The sequence below is a fragment of the Meles meles genome, chromosome 2 (assembly GCF_922984935.1).
Source record: "Meles meles chromosome 2, mMelMel3.1 paternal haplotype, whole genome shotgun sequence".
In the NCBI taxonomy this organism is placed as follows: Eukaryota; Metazoa; Chordata; class Mammalia; order Carnivora; family Mustelidae; genus Meles; species Meles meles.
Genome location: NC_060067.1, coordinates 157576205 through 157590474, shown reverse-complemented (window position 1 = coordinate 157590474; position 14270 = coordinate 157576205). Strand labels below are relative to the sequence as shown.

General features: G+C 39.5%; 1 pseudogene; it reads right to left on the bottom strand.

The window, feature by feature from the left end:
* Window positions 1-5402: 5402 nt before the first annotated feature.
* On the bottom strand, window positions 5403-9151 carry LOC123936924 (annotated as a pseudogene).
* Window positions 9152-14270: the final 5119 nt, after the last annotated feature.

Below are 14270 nucleotides of genomic sequence, written 5' to 3'. Positions count from 1 at the left end.
TGTTTTTCTTCATTAATGAGGTTAACTTATTCATACATCTCATTCTAAATATATATTGCCATCAAGGACATTTTTGAGATATCTTTGAGGTATTTATTTGAGTAGGTTACTTTTTTTGGTATCATTTTAATGATTCTTTTTTTTTAAAGATTTTATTTATTTATTTGATAGATACAGATCACAAGTAGGCAGAGAAACAGAGAGGAGGAAGCAGGCTCCCTGCTGAGCCGAAGGCAGAGGCTTAACCCACTGAGCCACCCAGGCGCCCCCATTTTAATGATTCTATAATCATTTTATATGCTACAAAATATGATATGTACAATATAAAATGTATATAATACATTTTAATAATACAAAAAATGATGGATATCCAGATACAGGACTGTGTATGTAAAAGAGACACATTCAAAATCTTACTTGAGGGGCGCCTGGGTGGCTCCCTCGGTTAAGCATCTGCCTTCTGCTCACGTCATGATCCCAGGGTCCTGGGATTGAGCCCCACATCATGCTCCCCGTCAGCAGGAAACCTGTTTCTCCCTCTCCCACATCCCCTTGCTTGGGTTCCCTCGCTCACTGTGTCTCTCTCTGTCAAATAAATAAATAAAATCTTGAAAAAAAAAATCTCATTTGAACATTCATGGTGGAGTTAAAGCAAAATTTCCACACGAGTCAGGCATTGTAATGATTTTTTAAAAAGATTTTATTTATTTATTTGTTAGAGAGAAATCACAAACAGAGGGAGAAGCAGGCTTCCTGCTGAGCAAGGAGCACGACATGGGACTCCATCCCAGGACCTGAGCCAAAGGCCGACACCTAACCAACTGAGCCACCCAGGTGTCCCTCGGCATTGTTATGATTTTTACAAACAAATGATTCAATTTTGAGTCTGCCTTCTGCAATGTCATCCAAACGTTATGAATATTAGACGAGGAGAAGTGGATGGTCTGTAATGAGACGTCCCCAGTGAGGCTGAGATGATAATACAGTGTAACATTGTTGTGGGGATTGAGTGTAATAGTGCTTCGGAAGAGTTTAGTATTGTGCTTGTCCCGGGGCAGATGCCCAATGAATCCCATTTGCTGTGAGTGCCTGGTTGGGATCAGTAATGGAAAAGTCAGAGCATTGTCCTCAAGCATGCCCACAGAATTGACCTGATTGGGATCAGAAGATCATAAAGCATAATCAATGATACCATGTCATAACAGACTTTTAGCATGGTAGAGTGTTTTAAAATAAAGAGCTAATATTGATGCCTTAGTAGAGGAGAGAATCTAGTATTTTAGATTTAGCATCTACCTTCTCATGTGACAGTTGCCCCATGTTTTTCCCTAAAAAACCCTCACTTGCAGGGAATTTGGGACTTTTGAGCATGAGCTCCCAACATTCTCCTGAGAGACGACATGCCAATAAATTGCCTGTCTTCACTGCAAAGTCTCCGTGTCATTTTTTATTGACTTGCTGCGCACTGGGCAGATGAACTCTGCTTTGGTTCGGTTACATATGTCACTAGAAGAATAAAATTGTTTGTTTTCTCTGTAGTTCTGTAAGTTAATAATAAAAGTTAACTCATGAAGAGTATGAGTAAGTAGCTACAGTTGTTTCATAAAGAGAAAAAGCAATTAAAATGTCCTCACCTGTTCAATGTTTATCAATAGATCAATAAATATGATCTTGGATTTTGAAATTAAAAAGTTTTCTAAAGAAGATTCTCTGGGGTCACCGAGGCTAATGAAGAGAGGTAGCAGACCAATCCATAGTGTTTCTTTCTTTTTTTTTTAAAGATTTTATTTATTTATTTGACAGACAGATCACAAGTAGGCAGAGAGGCAGGCAGAGAGAGAGAGGAAGCAGACTCCCCAGCGGGCAGAGAGCCGGATGTGGGGCTCGATCCCAGGACCCTGGAATCATGACCTGAGCCGAAGACAGAGGCTTTAACCCACTGAGCCACCCAGGCGCCCCCAATCCATAGTGTTTCTTAAGAATCCATTGGGGCGTATAATTTTTTCACATTTATTTTTCTTAAAAACTTGGCACATGTTCAGGTGCCCAATAATTTCACATAAAATGTATTTTTCACTCCTCTTTGTTCTACTATCTCCAACCCCTACTCTTTCAAACCCCACTTTTTTCTGTTTTTCCTCTTTGCTTGTGACTTTTCCACTTAAAAATCTATCCTGGATTCAAGAAAATCTTTCGGAGGGTATATATGTATTACAGATAGCTACAGACAGTCAGAGGATATAGGCCTGGGGCTCAGAATCTAGGTGTTACTTTCTATGAAGATGAATATATAGAAAACCTCAGAGGGGAACATATCACCATAATTTTAAAAAGCCTTGACTTTGCCCAGATGATCGTAAGTTGCATTTTGTTTTTTGCAGTTGGTCTCTCGAGTTTCCTAGCAACAATATTTAAGTGACTTCTTTTTAATACTTTTTGGGAAAAGCACCAGGGGAATAAGATTAATGTTTTACTATAAGAGTTAATTTGATTCATGTGCTCAGCATCTGTACTCCAAAGCGGCACATTCCTGAGAAATTGTTTGAATCTTTTCACAAAAGAAATCGTCCACTGCATTACAAAGAAGAGGCTCTTTGGAACTAATCTCACTGCAAATTTCAATACTTTACACTTTAAAATAGTAATGGAGAAGTTAGAGCATTCTCCTGCCAGCAAGTCCACAGAAGTGACCTGAGGACCATGACTTACTGTTTACATGGAACCCATTTTTGAGTGCTCAGATGGAGTCTTTAACAGCATCTGATTCATCCTCATCTCAGTTCTCTCCGCAAAGTAGCAAGAGGTAATTACTCCATTTTTATGAACAGAGTGTTGGAATACGCTGGAGTAGATTGTTTCCAAACCCTTTTAGAAGAGCGTGGCTATACAGACCAAATGAGTGCATTTCTTTTTGTGAGCCGACAGCTGTGCTACCAATTTCACAACTGAGCAGAATGGGGCAAGGGAGCAGGGGAAAAAAAAAAGATGCAAAATTGTTTTAGTAACTAGTATGTGACTGGCATTGCGCTATAAAATGGTTTTATCATTAGATCTTCAGCATCCTATGGTGAAATATTTCCTTTTTCGCTCAAGGAAACAGGACCTCAGTAAGGTGAGGTGACCTTGATCACACAGCTTGGAGCAGGTCGAACATATTTGTAAGTCCTGGTTTGTCTGTCTCAAGATCTGATCCGTTTTGGAACACTTATGCATTGTTGGTGGGAATCTAAAGTAGTACAGCCATATGGGGAACCTGTAGGAAGGATCCAGCAAAACCTCTTCTGGATATATATGCAAAGGAAATTAAATCAGTATCTTGAAGAGACACCTGCCCTCCCATGTTCATTGCGGCATTATGCATAATAGCCAAGATATGGAAACAACATATAGTGTATGTATATATATATATATATATATATATATATATATTTGCTTATATATATAAATATATATAAATAACATATCTATCTATATATATAGATGGAGAGTATAATATTATATATCTATTATATCTGTTATATATTGCTATATATTATATATTATTATAATACGTAATATGTACATACTATATACATTATTCCTTTACATTATTCCTATACATTAGGAGGAATTGAAATATAAATGTAAATTGAAATGACCTCTAGGTAGGAAAATCAGGATTTTGCTCCTTAAAAGGGTTTTCATGAGTTGATTTAGAACGTGCTATAGGGTTCATAGCTTTTTCCCTCTAGGCAGAACTACTCTAATCAGAGTATTAATCATTCAAGGGGCAGAGCCATATCTTACCCATTTGTGTCCTCAGAACATAACAGAAAATATTGGGGTCTATTACAGTTTGGTTGAATTAATGAGCAATTAAGATACTCTTTCTTGGTAACTGTCCTGGAATCCCAGCTTGGTCAAATACCCCCTCTTCCAGACATCTGCGTTAGAGCGGATCCCTGACTTCAGCAAGTCAACCACAAGCTGACGGTGGTAGGAGAGTCTTGATGTAACTAGGAGTGCCTGGAAGAGGCAGATGTTGATAGCACAGAGGTTTCCAGAAAACTGACCACCAACTTCGGCATCCTCCAGTTAAATACTTCCGCAGTAAGTTTTGAAAATGTGGTAATGGCTTCAGTATCCTTCCTTTTAGATCATGAGATCTAAACACATGACCAAAATATCTCAAGCAAAAGATATTTCTTTGAAAAGATGATTTGTGGCAATGCCTGGAATTTGGAACACTTTTGTCTGATGAGTATAACAGTTTTTTTTAAAGAGATTTCTAGGGAAGTTCAATATTTCAAAAAAATGAATTTAGCAAATGCTTGTTGAACAGTCAGGAAGATAAAATAATCTTTGGTCGATATTCAAACCATTTCCTGGAAGTTGCAGATACATATGTTTTAAAATATTACCACTGTTTTTCAAATATCTGTTGATATCTAGGTTTCTTATGGAGGCACTGTCCTTAGCATATGAGTGTTTAAAGAGTTGTAATTATTATCATCATTATTACTGATATTAACATCTTTCATAACTTCCATTCCTCCCTCCCTCCAATTCCCATTGTCATCCACTTCTTTCTCGATCTAACTCAATCCTCTCCAGCTTGAGCCAAGACTGGCTTATGAACTCATGCTATTTCTACTCCCCTAAGTCCAGAAAGAGTCATTAGATTGGAGTTTCTCACCAAAAACCGAGCCTTACAGCTCCCACATCTCTTCCTTGACTTGCTAGAGATGCAGCAGCTAAAATGAGCATCAAAACTGTCCCCACAGCCCCTTCTGCACACACTTTACTTCCAGTGAAGTTAATGGCATTTATGTCTGAAGCACAGGAAAAAATGACTTAAATGTATAAGAGAGAATGGGAGCAAGGCAAAGGGAGTATAAGAAAGGAGTCTGCACAGGCGTACCTCAGGGATATGGCAGGATTGGTCGCAGACCACCTCAATAAAGTGAATAGCACAAGAAAGAGAGTCACATGAAATTTTGGGTTTCCCAGTGCATATCAAATTTATGTTTACGCTCTGCTGTAGTCTACTGAGTGTGCATCATGTCTAAAAAACAATGTATATACCTTTATTAAAAAAGTAGTTTATTACTAAAAATTTCTAACCATCATCCAAGCTTTTAGGGAGTCATAATCTTTCGCTGGTGGAGGGTCTTGCCTTAACACTGATGGTTGCTGGAGTATCTGGGTGGTGCAGTCGGTTAAACCTCTGCCTTCCGCTTGGGTCATGATCCCAGGGTCCTGGGATTGAGTCCCATATCTGGCTCTCTGCTCAGCAGGGAGCCTGCTTCTCCCTCTGCCTCTGCCCCCCATACCCGTCGCTCATGCTCTCTCTCTCTCTCTCAAAATAAATAAATAAAATCTTAAAAACAAACAAACAAAAAACTCTGATGGTTGCTGACTGATCAGAGTGCTGGTTGCTGAAGCCTGGGTGGCTGTGGCAGTTTCTTAAAATAAGACAATAATGAAGTTGGCCTCATCGATTGACTCTACCTCTCAAGAATGATTTCTCCAGAGTGTGTGATGCTGTCTGATAGCATTTTGCCCAGAGAACTTCTTTCAGAAGTGGAGTCCATTTGCTCAAACCTGCCACTGCTTTATCAACTACATTTATGCAACATTCTAGATTGATGGCTGTCATTTCAACGATCTTCACATCATCTTCACCAGGAATAGATTTGATCTCAAGAAACCACTTTCTTTGCTCATCCCTAAGGAAAAAACCCTCCCCATCCGCACAAGTTTTATCATGAAATTGCAGCAATCTAGCCCCTTCTCAGGCTCCACTTCTCGTTCTAGTTCTCTCGCTGTTTCCACCACATCTCCAGTTACTGCTTCCACTGAGGTCTTGTACTGCTCAAAGTCATCCATGAGGGGTGGAATCAACTTCTTCCAAATTCCTGTTCCTGTTGATATTTTGGCCTCTTTCCGTGAGTTGCAAGTGTTCTTCATGGCATCTAGAGAGGTGAATTCTTTCAGGAAGTTTCTCAATTTACCCAGGTGCCAATTTACCAATTTTCCCAGGTGCATCAGAGGAATCACTATCTATGGAAGCTGTGAACTTACAAGATGTATTTCTTAAATAATAAGACCTGAAAGTAAAAATTACTCCTTGATCCATGGGCTGCAGAATGGATGTTATGTTTGCAGGCATGGAAACGTTAATCTTCATCAGGGCTCTTGGTTGACCAGGTGCTCTGTCAATGGGCAGTCATATTTTGAAAGGAATTTTTTTCCCCCTGAGCAGTGGATCTCATAGTAGGCTTAAAATTCTCAGTAAATCATGTTGTAAACAGAGGTGTTCTCATCTAGATTTGTTGTTCCATTTATAGAGCAGAGGTAGAGTACCTTTAGCATAGTTCTGAAGGTCCCTAGGCTTTTGGAGTGGTCAATGAGCATTGATTTCAACTAGAAGTCACCAGCTGCATTAGCACTTAACAAAGAAGTCAGCCTGTCTTTTGAAGCTCTGAAGCCAGGGATTGATTTCTCTCTAGCTGTGAAAGTCCTAGATGGCATCTTCTTCCAATAGAAGACTGTTTCGTCTGCACTGAAAATCTGTTGTTTCGTGTAGCCACCTTCATGGGTTATCTGAGCTGGATCTTCTGGAAAGTTCACTGCAGCTTCTCCATCAGCGCTTTGCGGCTTCGCCTTGCTCTCTTCTGTTAGGCGTCTTTCCTTAAACCTCATGGACCAAACTCTGCTGCTTCAAACTTTCCTTCTGCAGCTCCCTCGCCTCTCTCAGCCTTCACAGAACTGAAGAGATTTGGGGCCTTGCTCTGTATTGGGCTTTGGCTTATAGGAATGCTCTGCCTGGTTTGGTCTTCTATCCAGACCACACAAACTTTCTCCATATCAGCAATATGGCTGTTTCACCTTTTAACATTTGAGTGCTCAGTGGAGTAGCACTTTTAATTTCCTTCAAGAACCTTTCCTTTGCAGTCACAACTTGGTCAGCTATTTGATACAAGAGGTGTATTTGATAAATATTTAGTCTATCTTGGCTTTTAACAGACTTTCCTCACTAAGCTTAAATTTTTTGTAGATTTTGATTTAAAGTGTGAGATGTAGGACTCTTCCTTTCACTTGAGCACTTAGGGTTTGTTATACAATAATGTTGTAGGGTTTTTAATTTGGCCTAATTTCAATGTTGTGTGTCTCAAAGAATAGGGAAGTCCAAGGAGAGGGAGAGATACAGTAGAGTAGTCAGAACACAGACCACATCTATTAAGCTCATGGAAACTCTTCGAAGTGTAGGGATAGAGGGCACATACCTCAATATTATCAAAGCCATCTATGAAAAACCCACCGCAAATATAATTCTCAATGGAGAAAAACTGAAAGCTTTTCCGCTAAGGTCAGGAACACGGCAGGGATGTCCATTATCACCACTGCTATTCAACATAGTACGAGAAGTCCTAGCCTCAGCAATCAGACAACAAAAGGAAATGAAAGGCATCCAAATCGGCAAAGAAGAAGTCAAACTATCACTCTTAGCAGATGATATGATATTATATGTGAAAACCCCAAAAGACTCCACTCCAAAACTGCTAGAACTTGTACAGGAATTCAGTAAAGTGTCAGGATATAAAATCAATGCACAGAAATCAGTTGCATTTCTGTACACCAACAACAAGACAGAAGAAAGAGAAATTAAGGAGTCAATCCCATTTACAATTGCACCCAAAACTATAAGATACCTAGGAATAAACCTAACTAAAGAGGCTAAGAATCTATACTCAGAAACTCTTAAAAGATTTTTAATATGTTTCAATTTATCTCTCAGCAGTACCATCAAGGCACTATTCTTCTTTTATTAAATCTAACCTCTTTTTTCCATGACACCACAAGAAAATGATTCAAGAGGGGCAAATGAGCTTTCACACACACACACACACACACACACACACTCACACAATTGCTGGCATTTCTCTTCTCAAGTGTCATATCCTTAAAGAGTGAGATAAGGACCGTACTAGACATAATGGTGCTCTTTTTCTCAGCATTGATGCAGTTATGCAGAACCTTGTGACTGCCTTTCGTCAGTGGTTGTGGGTAGAAAGGATGTGTAATGTATGTTACCTTAGCATAACAGCCTCTCCTAAGTAATACAGATTTGGCACAAGATACATCACAGCACACTTTACTTTTACAGATAACAGCAATTTTATTTTCCTGTTTTGAGGAAATTCTAGTAAGGTAAATTGTGACAGTTAAGGAGTCGCAGTCTTGCATTTTTTTTCTAGCTTGGGAAGAAGAGGAGGGTCTCATTTTTCTAACTGGGGTGGTCTATAACTTTTCAGATGACAGATAGATCAAAGTGACCGTCCCATCTTGTGAGGAGCAGGTGACTACTCAGGTAGAATTTTTGAGTGCTAATGGATGCTTTTTCAATTAGGGGGTAAACAAGGATATGCAGGACATTAATCATCTTTGCGTAATTTGAGCATATTTTTAGCTTCCCATTCAAATGTTTAAATGCTTCATGTTAAATGTTTAAACATTTGAATCCTGTTAATCACACATTTTAAGTAGGAGAGTCAACACTGGCAGTCATTACAGTATCTTGAGAGAAAATGCACCTTAAAACCAATTACGCTTACTATTTGAATATTCAACAAATGATAATACAAAATTTAAATATTCTCCCCAAAACCAATTTTTGACAATAATCAGAGAACTAAAATTACCTTTCAAGAAAGCAGTCATCTAGAGAAGCAGTGTAAAAGAAAAACTGTCCATATCACATATGGATCCAATAAAACCAGTGCTCTTCTTTCCACCTGACATTCTGAGATGGTAGCCTCTATAACATGTAATAAGTAGAGTCGGTAATCTTTTGAGTATTCAATCCAATCAATCCATTGGATTGATGAGATTTTCTGTTCTCCCTGGTGGACACTTGGGCTATTCCCAGTTTTGGGTGAACCCCAGGGCTTGTGTCCTCTGCACCTTCTGAGAAGTTTCTTTCTCTAGTTACTGGTAGTTTCATCACATACAAGGGCTGATCAGTACTCAGCTGAGGACTCAAGGATAACCCTCTGTAGATCTCTGGAGCTCCATTTCTGTGTAAGCCATTCCTCTCCAGTACTCTTTCCTGTGAGCTACAGCTGCCTTGGCAGCCTGGACTTCTGGGACTCTTTCTCCTGTGCCACATCCTGGAAAGTCTCCGGGCAGTAAGCTAGGACAAATATAGGACTCACCTTGCTTGTTTCCCTTCCTTCAGTGATGAGAAGCCCTGTGTTGGTGACTGTCCAATGTCTGTAAATCTTTGTTTCATATCTTGTCTATTTTCATGGTTGTTTCAGGTAAGAGGGTAAATCTGGTCCATGTTTTTACTGTTATTTTTATTACTTATTAATTATATATATTTTAAGATTTTATTTATTTATGTATTTGACAGACAGAGATCACAAGTAGTCAGAGAGGCAGGCAGAGAGAGAGAAGGAAGCAGGCTCCCCGCTGAGCAGACAGCCCCATGCGGGGCTCCATCCCAAGACCCTGAGATCATGACCTGAGCCAAAGGCAGAGGCTTTAACCCACTGAGCCACCCAGGCGCCCCTTTACTGTTATTTTTTAAAAAAGATTTTATTTATTTATTTGTCAGAGAGACTGAGCATGAGCACAAATAGCAGGGAGCTATAGCCAGAGGGAGAGGCAGGCTCCGTTCTGAGCAAGGAGCCCCATGCGGGACTTGATCCCAAGACCCTGGGATCATAACCTGAGCCAAAGGCAGATGCTTAATTGACTGAGCCACCTAGGCATCCTGGTCCATGCTACACTTTATTCCATTTTGGCAGGCAGTGTAAATTTGAAAGGCCATGACAAAATGTCTCTATGGCCAGAATTACATGCTGCCAGATGACGCCAGAGTAGATTGGGAACAGGTCATATATTGATCTAAAATATTAATACAACTTTCTCTTCTTGCCCTTTCATGTACACTCTGTATACACATTAGCTTCAGGCACCCATCTACCTGGGGGTGGGATGTGACATGTTAGGGACACAGAAGCATCCATATGCTATGTTAAAAGTATAATACAGTGCTAAGTGAGCTGAAGGTCCTGAAGAACCTAGCATGGAGTAAAGAGGATACAGTGTATGGGGACCGAGTATGGTTGAGGCTAGCAACAAACCTGTCCAAGAGGTTGATGAGATGAGTAGTGCTTTATTTCCAATGCTGGGCACTGGGGGCCAGGGGTATGGGAGGGGGAGGATTCCAGAAGAGCCACTTCATGGCCCAGACCAGCCAGGATCCAAAGAATGTCCTGAGAAATCTCCAAAGAAACTCCTGAAGAGTTTCAAATAACCTTCGTTCCCCCTCCCCATTACCTTCAACCCCCTCCAGTATATATAGGGTCACCTCTGCTTCCCCATAAGCTTGATTGTTGCTTAGGAGGAAAGTGAAGAGAGGAGATAGAACTTAGGTTTGTTTGTTTGTTTGTTTTTTAAGATTTTATTTAACAGAGAGAGCATACAGAGGGAGCAGGAGAGGGAGAAGCCGACTCCCCACTGAGCAGGGAGCCCATTGTGCAATTTGATCCCAGGACCCTGAGGTCATGACCTGATCCGAAGTCAGAAGCTTAACCAACTAAGCAACCCAGGAGCCCTAGGTTTAGCATTTAGTCAACTCATCTAAACAACCTGAAACTGAGTAAAATGGGCGTGCACTAAAATTTCCCATCTGACCTTTCAGATTCCTGTCTTTTAGCTACCCTTCAGGATGAGACCTTTTGAGTATTGGCAGATTGGTTAAGAGGAAACAAAGGGGCTTTTTTTTTCTTTTTAAAAAAATATGTCTACATGTAGTGTGAGTAAATCTGCAACTTCACTGCAAGCTTACGAATCTCTGACCTGGGGTGCCCAAGAAGTTTTTTATTTTTTATTTTCTTTCTTTATTTATATTTTTATTTATTTATTTATTTTAAAGATTTTATTTATTTATTTTGACAGACAGAGATCACAACTAGGCAGAGAAGCAGGCAGAGAGAGAGAAAGGGAGAAGCAGCTCCCTGCTGAGCAGAGAGCCAGACGTGGGGCTCGTTCCCAGGACCCTGAGACCATGACCTGAGCTGAAGGCAGAGGCTTAACCCACTGAGCAACCCAGAGACCCCCCAAGAAGTTTTTTAAAAAAAGAAAAGTTTTTTTTAAAGTTAAAAGGGGTTTTTTTTGTTTGTATTTTGTTTTTTGTGTTTTGTGTTTTGTTTTGTTTTGTTTTTAACTCTGACTTAACAATAGGAAGCCAATTAAATCTTTTAAAAGCACACTTGGTAGGAGGAACAGCATTTTGTATTTTGTGTTTCAAAAATTTACTTCCATGAAGGTGAGTGACTGGAAGCTTAGAGGTCTTTCAGAGACTTTTATTTTTTAAAATATTTTTATTTACTTATTTGATAAAGAGAGGGAACACAAGCAGGGGCAGAGGGAGAGGAAGAAGCAGACTCCCCGCTGAGTAGGGAGCCTGATATGGGGATCAGTCCCAGGACCCCCGGGATCATGACCTGAGCCAAAGGCAGCCACTTAACGACTGAGCCACCCAGGTGCCCCTCTTTCAGAGAATATTATATACAACTAACTGCAAAAATTAATTGAAAAAAATCAGATTAAAAAATAGTTTAAGAATAAACCTAGTGGTACTTTGATATACAAAGAGTTTACCACTATACCAAGGTTCCTAAATGTCTATACTAATAAAAAATGCTAGAAGAAAGGCAAACCTCGTTTTTCATAAACGTTAAGCCATTTTGACACTAAACCATTATTGAAGTCTTCATCTTAGTGAGAGAAAAATCTATTCCAAGAAATTGTAAAAGATGATCATAATAAATATTTTTTCTTTTTCAAGTGTTTTTTAAAATTCCATTTAGTTAACATACAATGTAATACTAATTTCAGGTGGTAGAATTTAGTGAGTCATCACTTTAATGATAAATATTTTTAACACTTGTAACAGAGGACATTGTCTAAGGCCTGTATTCTTAAGGAAGTAAAAATTGATCTATACCAAGGGGCACCTGGGTGGACGTGCCTGTGTGGAACGTCCAACTCTTGGTTTCCGCTCAGGTCATCTTCTCAGGGTCATGAGATTGAGTCTTGCCTTAGGCTTTGTGCCCGGTGCAGAGCCTGCTTGAGACTCTCTCTCTGCCCCTTCCCCCCTCCCCCAACATCCCCCATGCTCTCTCTCTACAAAAAATAAATAATTTTTTTTTTATTAAAAATTAGCTACAAAGGGGGCATCTGGGTGGCTAAGTTGGTTAAGCATCTGTCTTTGGCTCAGGTCATGATCTCAGGGTCCTGGGATCGAGCCCCACAGCGGGCTCCCTGCTCAACAGAGAGCCTGCTTCTCTCTCTCCCTCTGCTTGCTGCTCTGCCTACTTGTTCTCTCCATCTCTCTGTCAAATTAATAAAATCTTAAAAAAAAATTATCTACATAAAAAGACACTTATTTAAAAAAATAATAATTCCAGGTGCCTGGGTAGCTCAGTCGATTGGGCCACTGCCTTCGGCTCAGGTCATAATCCTGCCGTCCTGGGATTGAGTCCTGCATCAGGCTCCTTGCTCCGCAGGAAGCCTGCTTCTCTCTCCACCTCTGCCTGCAGCTCTGCCTGCTTGTGAGCACTCTCTATCAGACAAATAAATAAATAAAATAAAATCTTTTAAAAAATGATAATAATAATTCCATACCAAAGGATGGATCACCATTCTTTCTCAGGCCTGTGGCTCCAACCTTATCTCAGGCCTGCCCAAGTGTCCAATTCTGTTGATAACAGCCGAAACAATTTGTTAAATTCTTTGGATTCATCTTTTCGGGACGGTTGAGAACTTTTATGGATGAGGAGTTTTGGTTCTGGAATTAATTAGTAGCTCCTTGATATGGTTAATTTCTCCTAGTCCTTCCTTTATTATTTGTGCAAAAGACTGACATAAAGTGTCCCTATAATTTTGCTTTTGGTTATCAGTAATCATTTTTTCATGTATTCAATTCAGACAGAAAATTTAGGTCTCACATTTTTGAAGTGTTTTTCTGTCTTTAAAAACCAAAATTTTGTTTCTGCTTAAATCTGTCATTTCACATTTTAATTTAAGTGGATTAAAATCCAGTGGATTTCTTTTTCTTTCTTTGTTTTATTACATAGATAATATATAACTGTTATGACATGATTGAAAGATACAGATTAGGAGAAGTTCAAAGAAAAGTCGTTTGTAATTACAATAGCGTAGGAGTAATCACTGTTACCTTCATCTGTTACACATCTTTTGACTTCATATTCTTGTTATTTTTTTTAATTAAAAAAATTTTTTTTAAGATTTATTTATTTATTTATTTGACAGAGAGATCACAAGTAGGCAGAAAGGCAGGCAGAGAGAAAGGGGGAAACAGGCTCCCTGCTGACCTGAGCCAAAGGCAGAGGCTCAACCCACCAAGCCACCCAGGAATTCCTCTTGTTATTTTTAAATATAAAAAGAGATTACAATACATATGTGTGTGTGTGTATATATATATTGCTTTGATATTGACTTCTTTCACTTAACAGTATTTATATTTCCATACTAGTATATATTATTTTGAAACATAATCCTAAACGGATGTCTAATATTCCATTCTATAAATGTGCCATACTCTTTTTCAAAGGTTGCAAACACAGCCACATGGTGGTACAGACATGATCACAATCACAGCTAAATGTTTGCATGTATTGTGAACTCTTTCCTGCAGGTTGATTGGGAAATTTGTAATAGATTCAGAGGGCTTCACAGAATTGGCTCATTGCCATTTTCCGGATCATGAAAAAGAGTAAGCTACACAAGTTACTTCCCCGCCTCCAGCATGGAAATCCTATGACCTAATAACGCTACAGCGAGACAGAGGCAGGAGCCAGGATGCGTCTGCAAACTCCCAGCTGTACTAATTAGGTTTGTGTGGCCTGTTGCACCACACAGTCCAGTTCAGAAAATATGACTGCTAGTGACCAAATGATTCATGGAAACATAATATGTTTGAATCCGTTAGGAAAATAAAAAAAGCCCACTTCTATAACTTTATTGGAAGAAGAGATTATCATTTATAGGACATCTCACAGGAAAAATAACAGCTTGAATGCCTGTGTACATTTCAGTGCTTCATGATGAATTTTTCTGGCTAGGTCCTGACTAGAACAACCAGCAAGCATCCAGGAATCAGCTTGCTCCTAGAGACCTAACAGTAAAATATAAGGCAGATGAGCTAATGACTGAAATTGTGGAGAGGGACCACGTGGAGACTGGGATTACAT